Source organism: Cuculus canorus, chromosome 2, assembly GCF_017976375.1.
Source record: "Cuculus canorus isolate bCucCan1 chromosome 2, bCucCan1.pri, whole genome shotgun sequence".
Classification (NCBI taxonomy): Eukaryota; Metazoa; Chordata; class Aves; order Cuculiformes; family Cuculidae; genus Cuculus; species Cuculus canorus.
The window spans coordinates 146,668,953-146,679,215 of NC_071402.1; the positions used below are offsets into that span (position 1 = coordinate 146,668,953).

General features: G+C 37.5%; 1 protein-coding gene across 1 annotated transcript in view; it reads left to right on the forward strand.

Annotated features, from left to right (window-relative positions):
• GJD4 (gap junction protein delta 4) overlaps positions 1-9,694 on the forward strand; it is a 36,424-nt gene extending 26,730 nt beyond the window's left edge. The window contains exon 4 of the mRNA XM_054058135.1: positions 9,646-9,694. The gene's annotated coding sequence lies outside the window, so the exon portion shown is untranslated. The remainder of the gene's footprint in view (positions 1-9,645) is intronic.
• Positions 9,695-10,263: the final 569 nt, after the last annotated feature.

Below are 10,263 nucleotides of genomic sequence, written 5' to 3' on the forward strand. Positions count from 1 at the left end.
TAAGATACCGTGTGTCTTGAAGATACTCGGTAATGACAGAATCGGTAATATGGAACTTTATGGCAATTTAGTAATGGCTGCGTATCCAAATTCCCTAGTAAGACCATGATAATTTTTGAAATTGTCTTTCAGGTACATAAAACAGCACAGCTGTGCGGAGGCTGCTTTGCTTTATGAGACTGAAAAGCAGCCTGGATAGCTCAAGGCTGTGGAGTCACAGCCCATTGTGAGACTTCACCAAAGTCAGTAGAAGTAGTGAGATGAAGGAATCAAGGGTCAAGTCTTTAAAATAGCTTGTGTTTTTATTCCAGAAAATACAGCAGCTGTTTTTGTTTTGTTTTGTTGGGTTTTTTTCCTGAAAAGCTGAGCTTTGCTGTAGCAATACAGACTATTTTAGAGCACTTTTTGCAGGGATTTAAAAACTGATGTCTGGTCGTCAAATTGTGCAGAAATATAGAGCTGGCAAGAATATTATGGATACTACAACCTTTTGCAAACCTATAGGTTTGACAACAAGTAGCTAGTACTTCTACAAGTCTTTGTTGTCCCAAATATTCATGCCTCTTCTGTTCAAACATTAGGTTTGCCACTGGCCCCTCTAACATAAGCTTAATTTTTGTGTGCATCTGAGGCTTTGCATTTGGGATTATGTGAATCACACTGACCGGTATTGCTAACTACAAGGCTTTTTTACGTCAAGATTAGTAAATTGGCTCTTGATTTATTAATTTTTTTTAATTGGGAAGAAAAATGTCACATAAAATCTGGAATTTAAAATAGTATTTTGTTTATTGAACAATAAAGTTGTTTAGTTTATAAAAATTGCTTTTTAATTCCCACCTACTGTTCTCTGGTAAATCTGAATGTGGTGTTGTCTGCATTGGATAGGTCAATGAACGCTGCTTTTGTAAAAATGTTTGAAAAGAAGAACTCAGTCCATGGAAATTGTTCAAATAATCTTGATAGAATGCAGCTTTGACTGACAGCAGTAATGTCATGGATTAAACCCAGAAGAGGCTGTCTAGGCAGATTTTCTTCCTATGGCAGGCCACGGAGTTTTATCCAGAGACTGCACAATAGTGGTTAGCGACAAGACATAGGGAACTTTGCATAGACGATACGTTGAACAATGCTATGAAACTAGAAACTGTGGAACTTTCTGAGGACAGGGTAAATGGAAGAAAGACTATTTTTACAAGCAAGTTAGTAGATAGCATAGGGTAGAGTTGTGACATTTTACTGTGTTCAGCTTTTCCCTAAAAAGTATTAATTAAAAATAAGAGAAACTTTTTTTCTCCAATCCATCCTTTTCTCTCGTGTGTCACATGTAGCCCAGAACTGACCAACATGATGGGCAGTCCATACATATAAAGGAGCACACTGATTTGTACTTCTTCAAGTCTGAAAAGCAGAAACTATGAGTAAAAATCTGACACTGAAACCTGCAGAGAAACATGGATGGGAGAGTACAATGTGCATATATATCTTGTATTTTTACAGCTATTTTTCTTTTCACAAAAAATTACATAGCATTGACATCTTCTGAGGCATTCTGGATTTTATTGTGATTTATGAGAAATTTTGTGGACGAGAAGAACAATATTCTGCTTATATCTTTTCGAGGGTGTCAGATCTGATTGTGGATGGGCACAGTAACCATGATGCTGCTGTTGGTCGTGAGAGAGCCTTCAGGCAGAAAAAATGGAGTGAATACAATCTGGCACAGTAGCTACTTCTGGAATACGGTGAGCAGGTGGCAGAGAAGGAGGAGAGACTGCTGGAAGAGTACTTTGCTGTCTCTCTTCTATAAAGGAGGATGACAAAGTGATGGATCAGTGCTGTGTTCTGAGGGTTGGTTTCAATAGTGGAAGCTGTAGGTTGTGACCCTGAATGTGGCTAGTTCACTTTCAGCAGAAAATAGGAGCAGACTATTAGACTTCTTCCTGAGGCTGCTTTGGATGTGTAGGCTTTGCTAGAGAAGAAGCGTGAGCAGCAGAATGAGCATGAGAAGACAGGGGGAACAGCAGTTTAGCAGGAGGACAATGCAAGATCAACCTGTATTGAAGGGCTTACCCTTATTCTTGCAGTTGATGAGTGGGTTGCAGTGCATTGGCTCACTCAGTGTAACTGTATGTTTTCTCATTTCTTATTAGTGAAGCAATACAGCAGGAAGAAATGGAAGAAAATACTTATTATAAGGATGATGAAAGTAAATAAGAGTTCTTGAGGGGAATCTTTTTCATTTTCCTTACTATTATTTTTTAGGTTTTGCCCACTGTTTAGCAAGCTTTATTTATCATTTACCTGTGCTACAGATTGTAATGCCTCATGGTGTGATGTTTCGCACATGATCAGTCATGTGACTTTTGAAGGCAAATTGAACTGAGTTGAACAGTCCATTGATTCGTTGTCACCATATTTGAAGAATAATACAAAATATCAATGCAGTTAAATTGCTAACCACATAGGTATGTATGGACACAGTGAGTAGTGTTGCCTTCCTCTGATTGTCCCAGGTAACCAGTAATTTACTTTCTGGTAACTGCTAGAACATGAATATGTAATATACTCTTGAATCTCTGGAAGGTTATGTGGATTCCAGGCTGGCAAGAAGTTTGGTGTCTGGGCATGATATGACAGTATGCGCATGCACCACTCTCTCCTAGAAGTCAAAGTTTGTCCGGACCTCTAATGCGCCAGTGACTTCTGTGTTCATATTTGTGATTCTCTCTCCATGCTCCATCAAAATGTTGTTAATGCTCAAATATGGTCAAATGACACATGCACCATTGATACTCTCAGCACAGGTTGGGAAGTGTCCAGTCTTAAGTTTTGGAGACCTGAGTTTTTAACAAGTTTATATAAAACCCCTTCAAAGCTTTTGGTGATATGCAATGCTCCTGCATTGACACCTGACTGAGGCCGTAGCCATCTGTCATGAGCAGCTTCCAATAAAAATTACAGTCTTGCCATAAGATGGTATGGTGTGCACGTGTCTGTCTTTGATGTCAGATCTACTGGAGGAATTAAGGGGCCTCTATCTACTTGCTTGACCTATTTAGCTTTGTGGCATCTGTATTAGGATTAGGTGGTAGCAGACAGGATAATAGCACAAGTAATTCTTATCCACTCTGAGTATTAGGGCTGACAGGAGAAAAGGAAAGAACCACAACAGAGAGCTGGGTTTTCTCTCATATACTGTAAATCAGAGTTGAACAGCTTAGTTGCCACACAGCAAGAAGCCATGGAACTCCTGCAAGAATCTAGCCCAGCCTTTGCACAGCTTTCCAGTAGCTGATCCAGCCTGGTGGAAGTAAACAAGGAAAGAAGTAGATGCGAAAGGCCTTGAGCTAAGGTTGCCCCATCCACGGTAGGCTAATCTGGGCTGAGTTGATGCAGAGACAAGGTTAGGCAGTGTAGCCCGCTTTGACTTACTAACTTTTGCGTAAACTATATGGAGACAGTACTAAGTGTATGGCCTCTCACATGCTGTAAATTAAATGAGAAATTAGTGAGGTGACGCACTTATGAGTAAGAAGGGAAGTGAAGGAAAAAATGACACTTTGTGTTGAAAGACATGGATAAGGATAAAGCCCAGCTATGAGAAAGAGAAACTTTGTATAAAAGTAATTTGAAGAGGCATGTGTGTAATTAAATCCTTGAACAATACAAAATTGCTCACAAATTCTGACACAACTTTTTGCACCTTGTAAGTCACTAATAACATAATTTAAAGGAATAATTTTTTGCTTACATGTTTGAACTGGACATTTTTTAAGTATCACTCTTTTCAATCCCCACTCTTGATGAAGGAGGTACAGTATTAATTTTTGAAATACTGAATGATAAAAATCACACTGAGAAATTCTTAGTGAAATTACTCATTGCCCTGGAGTTAAAATGGAAATAACAAACATATATTTCATGACTAATTTTGAATACTTGTTTTTGTATTTCACTTATTCTAAGCTTTTTTTTTAACTCTAAGGTTAGATCCTGACTAATCCTTCACTATGCTAATTTTGCTGGGACAACACGTAAGTGGCTGGTGATTACAAATATGAATGAGGGCAGCAGGCTTGGGCTTGCACTAATTTTGATGGATGAATTTGCCTTGAGAATGATGAGTCGTGTTAGCACTTTTCACTTTAGAACATGAGACAGTCGAAGATGTTTAACTCTGTGCAGGGAATCAGCATTAGGCAGTGTTTAGAACTGCTTATAGGGAACTCTCAGGTGCCTAGTCTTAGCAGAAATTCACTCTTAGAAAACTATCTCTTTATTTTAGTAAAAGAGTGGTGTGATTGAAAAGCCAAACGTTGAGAGGAATTTCACTGTAACAGCAAAATATCCTTCCTTTCATTTTACCTGCTGAATTTTTAATAAGGATACTCCTTTTCCACTCCTGTTGCATTTTCTTGGTTCTTAGTAGGTTCTAATGATGACAGTAATAGTCCTCTCTGTGTAGAGTGGGGGAAAAGAAAATATGAGATTTTTTTTTGCAGTTGTCTTTTGTGGGCTCACAAAAGTGTTACAAAAGATACAGTCTTGATTAATTTTTTGTATTTTGTATATACATTCATTCTGCCTTTGAGGCATGGGGACGCAGTTTAATGGCAGGGAACAGTCACAAGGGAAGTGATGGGCATTAGAAATTTAGGTCCAACATTGTCCCTGCTAGTTTTGGTTGGGTACTTTGCTGTCTTGGTCTGGTCAGGGCCCGTTTCTCGATTAGAGGCTTTCAGTTCTTTCAGTCGATTGTGGGGTTGCAAGAAAAGAGGTGGATAACAGCCTTAATGGTATAGCTGTTACTCTCACTTTTTATTGCATTAGCCTTATGATATGTATTCCTTTGTGTGAATTAGGAAGCCCTGAAGGGGAAGGGAATATCTCAATTTCTGGCCACTTTGCCAATTTTGCTATGTTGATTTTTTTTTTTTTTAATTAGAGATTACTTACCTAGGAAGTGTAGCCATTGTTTGAATCTTAACTTCATCTTGTGCTTTTCTAAGTTAGGCTGGTTCTAGTTTCTAACTTAGGGCTCATTCATTAAGTTATCCCATTTAATGAGACCTTATTGGTTTTGCTTGGTTTTAGCTCCTTGGCTTTTGAACAGTCCTGCTAACAGGATTGCTATAGAAATTTTGAAACACTTTACTGCTGTTCAAAGCTTTTCTGATTTGTTACGGATGGATACAGATGTCAGGTTTGAATCTGCAAATTAATGAATAAGACCTTGCTTGACTCATGAAATTTTCTGCATTAATTTTTGATAAAAAATACGAAGCTTTTTGCATTTTTGTCTTAACTTTCCAGGAAAAACTACATGTTTTGACAGAATTCAGAGGATGTGAAGGCTTTGTCTGAAAATTAAAACTTCTTGATTTGAAAAATATTACTGTAGTCCTCCTCCATCATTATAATCTGGATGTCTGCTAGTCCTATTCTGCAAGGCTGAGGTTGCCTGCCACTTTTGACACCTCTTTGAAGGTGGTACTGGAACCAGGGAATGCCTCGAAGTGATCTGTTATGGGAGTTGTCATTTAAATGGTTAAGTCTAGTTGATAGAGGAGATCTGCCACATAAAGCAGGTAAGCCACAGATCACTAGCATTTGGGGATAACATCTTTTGTTTCCAATCAAAATGTTTTGGTCTGTAAGTTTGGCTTTTTGGTAAGAAAAGTGTATTTGCAGAAGCACATTCTTAGACATGCCAAAAAAAAAAAGTCCAACCAAAAAGTATTTAGCTGAAAGCCTCATTTCCCATCAAAAGTAGATGCAGTGGAAATTTTCAAGAAGCCCTATATTTAACCTCCTCAGATCAAAATTCAGTTGTTGGACTGACAGAGACTCGCAGAGACTTTTTGCTGCTTTGGTTAGGGTGTCTGTTTTTTCACTCATGACATCCGCCTGCTTTTCCAGCTATGTTCAACCTTGTTATAATTCTTGCTGTTGCAGCATTTTACTGCGCTCAGAATGCTAGTTCCCACTGGACTCAACTTGCTGGGATGTGTGCAGACTTGAAGTTTCTTTCTAGGGGTGTATCAATCTTGCTTTTTTATTTTGGCTGGATTTTAATAAGCACATGTGACTAGCTGTAGCACTGAATATGCACAAAACAGCATCACTGCGATACAGTTCTTAGTTCTTTGCCCAAAGTAGCCTTCCGTTGGGATGTTGTGGATGCAAACGGTATATGGGAGTTTAAGGGGTAGTAGCCTAACTGCTTGAAAGAGAGGACCCATTGAGCAAGCTAAACAGGTAAATCACATCAGTTTGAGGAATTCATGAGTGGAATATAGTTGAAGGCTTGGGAGTTATTCTGGAAAAATACTGTATTTGATTTCTTTGCTTATGCTCCCTGCTCTGACTTGTGGCTACTTTTGGAATTGGGATGCTGAGCTAAGCAGACCTTTAATTTGAATTGGCATAGTCATCCTTGAGTAAGGAGAAATAAACTGATAAATGAGTAAGTGTGGGCTTTGGCAATCTAGAACTCAGCAAAATTATCAGAAATGAAACTCCCCCCTCCAAGACAACTGAAAGCTAATCACAGAAGATATAAGCATGGAGATAGAGAATTTCATAGAATTGTCTGAACAGGTTGCGATTCTGGAATCTCAGGCTTTCTGTTGTGAATTTTTTTTTTAATTTGCTTTGCAGCTTCTGTTTCTCTTTCAAGTTCTTCTTGTAGCAGTAAGAATTTGCTACTATCATGTCTTAAATACAACTGTAATACTTTTTGGGTGTTCTTCCAAAGTTGGTGGGTGGAACATAGTGTAAGACTCCTTCACAGTTCACTGGACTTTATTAAGACAATAAAAGAAAACGAAGTGAATATTGAAATTCAGAGAGGAAAACTGTTAATATGAACTCATTAGTTTTAGTATGTGTTATGTTCTGTCATTAGTTCAGTGTTAGAATGCAGTTTGTAGCCAGAATGTATCAGCAACTGGCAACATGTGGTGTTTCTTAAGCAAAAGTTGGTTGCTACTCTTTATTGCTAATTTTGCATCTTAGCACTCTTACTGAAATCTCTTTCCAGATATTTTTTACTTTGTTTTCATGGCGATTTAATTTAGATTGCTTTATGACTGCTAAGTAATACTATGCTTTTTTAGCCTTCACAGGAATTGAAAATCAAATCTCTAAATGAGCATATGCTTAGGTTTGTAAAAGAGCAGCTGATTTTTTTCTATATTTTTAATAAGGTCTTCAGAACTTTTACAGTTACCTGAGAGTAGATATGGCTAGTTTTGCTCCTGTGTACTTAAGTTTACTTGGTAACTGTATTGACCAAATAGATGGGATCTCCTTGATTTCTTTTCCTGACAGGATATATGTTTTTCCTTCAAATTTCTGTCAGCTGAATTTGATTATAATACATTGTCAGCAGATGACCAGTAATTTCCCTGTTATTATTTAGAACTATTTTAATTAAATATTTGCAAGAAAAGGTAATGGCCGGACAATGTTTGAAATGAAAAAATTACTTGAGTATTGTTAAGAAGGAGATTCATCATTGTAATACCAAAATTGTGGCAGGAAAGAGGGTGGAGAAAGGAAAGCACAGTACTAAAGTATGAGTGAGATCCTATGGTACCACTTCCCAGCTCTTCATGTGTGGAATCCAAATACTTTTTGAAGACTAGTGCTACACAGTCAATTAGCTTTACTTCAGTCATTGTATATGGAAGAAATTTTGGTACTTTAGAATTCATGAATTAGAAGAAGTAGCAAAAAAAAATCATATCCATCTTTTCCTAAAAATTCAGTGAAAATATGTAAATACTTCTAAAATGAATTTAGAAATTTTGTGAATTGAAAGGAGAGATTGTAGTGCTGTCTCCAAAGTGTATCAAGAACAGTGAGAATAATGCACCCTGTCTCACGTAATTTGTATGCCTTAATCTGAATCTAAATGATAGTATCAAGAAGTGAGGAGCAAGTAGAGTTGCCAAATCTGTCCACTCTTTTGAAAGTGGAAGAATTGTGGGAGGTATTTGGGTGTGGAATAAATATGTGTTCACAGGTAATTGCACTGAGACTATTAAATTTCTTTCATTTAAGTCATAGGTAATAAGTACTTAAACTTCAAGGAAAAGAGAAGATTACATCCTGCAAAACACTCTCATGCAAAATAGTCTGTCCTTGTGTCAGTGATCCTGGTTGCTTTAAGATGTCTACTTGCTTGAGAAGAGATTTGTCATCAGAAAAGGTCTTTAAATGGGAGAGAGAATTGGGAAGCAATAAATAAAATCCATCTTGCAGTGGAAGTTAACTTCTAAGGATGTAGGGCAGAGAATGGACAGTAAATATCACAATCTTTTCAATGTTCAGTACTATGAAGAGTGATTTTCTTACAGGTAACCTTTTACTGGCAGAAAATTTGTTAATGAGTCAGTGAAGAAAAATGCTATGGTAAAATACATACAAAGAGTCTCGTGTCAAAACTCAAGAGAATCAAGGGATATATCTTCTACAGGTTTAGGAAATTATCAGGGTTAATTGTGAAAGTGTTTCTGTGCTTAAGAAGCCTAATTGCCATTGTGTATATCAGGCTCCTCTCTGTTTCATATAGCTGCTTGTGCTATCTCACTGGTGTTTTAGAAACACACAGTATTTTTATGAGACTTCCTAATTTGGATTGGGGCATAAGAAATAGTCATTAGTTTTATGGATAGTAAAGTGAAATATCATAATTCGCACTTTTAAATAAGCTGCTTCATTCTGCATGTAAAACAAAATAACTTCAACGTGCTTGGTTTTGTAATCAACAGATGTAGAACTGATCGAAAATATCGTCCCTAGTATGACACATGGAGATTAGGTTGAGTTACTGAATAATGTGATAATCATGATTTCCATTAGAGAGCACAAAAGCAGCACCTAAGTTTCAACTGACGTTTATTGACACACAGCATCAGTTGGGAGTCCCATCAGACTTCCTGTTCTTTTCCGTTTACCACCTCCTGCTTTTATTTACAGTCAGCATATCTGTTAATTGGCCTCAGGTAGAGCCAGTTCTTCTAAGAAGATCTCTTGTCTTCCTGGTGATGGCCCCCATGAGGTGACCATGTACACACAGTCTTTAAGTGAATTGATCTTTAACTCATTCATTTCAGTGCCTCATTCTGGCTTGGTTTCCTACTTAACAATTTGTATTTGCAGAATTGTGGACCTTGATTCCCATTGACTTCAGTGTCCTGAGCATATCCCAGTGAGCTGTCAGCATTTCGAGGTTCCTTCATTGGAAGTCACATTTTCTTGAAGTTTTTTGATTTGCTATGATTGGACCAGAATGCACATAACTTGTTGGTGACTTCCAGGTAAATGCTCTGTATGGCTGAGATTATTTAGCTAGTTTTCATTCCACTTTTGCAGAGTAAAATTAGTCCTCCACACAATATCTGAATGCAACATTTTGCAAAAAAATCTGATGTAATGGTGCAATGCCTGGGTCTCACAAGGGTGTAATCTGTAGGGAAGCATACTATTCTAGTTTCATCAACCCCAGTTAGACCTTGTGACAAGATAAAGCTGTTCATAGCCACAGTCTGAATGCTAGAGCTTGTGGTTTTAGTGCACTCTCTCACAGCACAACTTGTTTATTAGAAAATAAAAAAGTTGTATTTATATTTGCAGGTAAAATTCAGAAGCATGATTCAGAGATCTCCTGCCCGAGTCAACAAGGTATGCTTAAAGTGCTTTGGGAGGCGCACAGCTGATCTGTGCATCTCACTAGAGTGTTAGAAATCTTGTCATTCTGGTGTTAATGTTTGTGTTTGTTTCATCTGACACCTAAGAAAAGAAAGAGCAGGCTACTCATTTGCTCAGTCAACTGTAGGTAATGTCTTAAACCAATGACCAAGTTCCTCACTTTTGCCAGAATGCCATTTATTCCTGCTCCATTGTCTCAGTGAGGAATATCTGAGTTGTCTTTAGCCAACTCTAAAAACCTGAGCATAGATTACAGGTGCCCTTGAAATTCTGCCCACAGCAAATGCAAGTATAGAACCTATAAAGTACACACTGTAGTACTGTGAACATTTTCATAATTTAATAAGAGAGTTTTACCAGTAGAAATTCACTGCTTCAGTGTTTTTTTAAAAAAACAGTAATAATAATAACAATAACAGTAAATATAGTATTGGAGGAGGAGGAGAAGAAGAAGAAGAAGAAGAAGAAGAAGAAGAAGAAGAAGAAGAAGAAGAAGAAGAAGAAGGAAGCAACCAACTGAAAAAGTATCTCAAAGTAGTATAA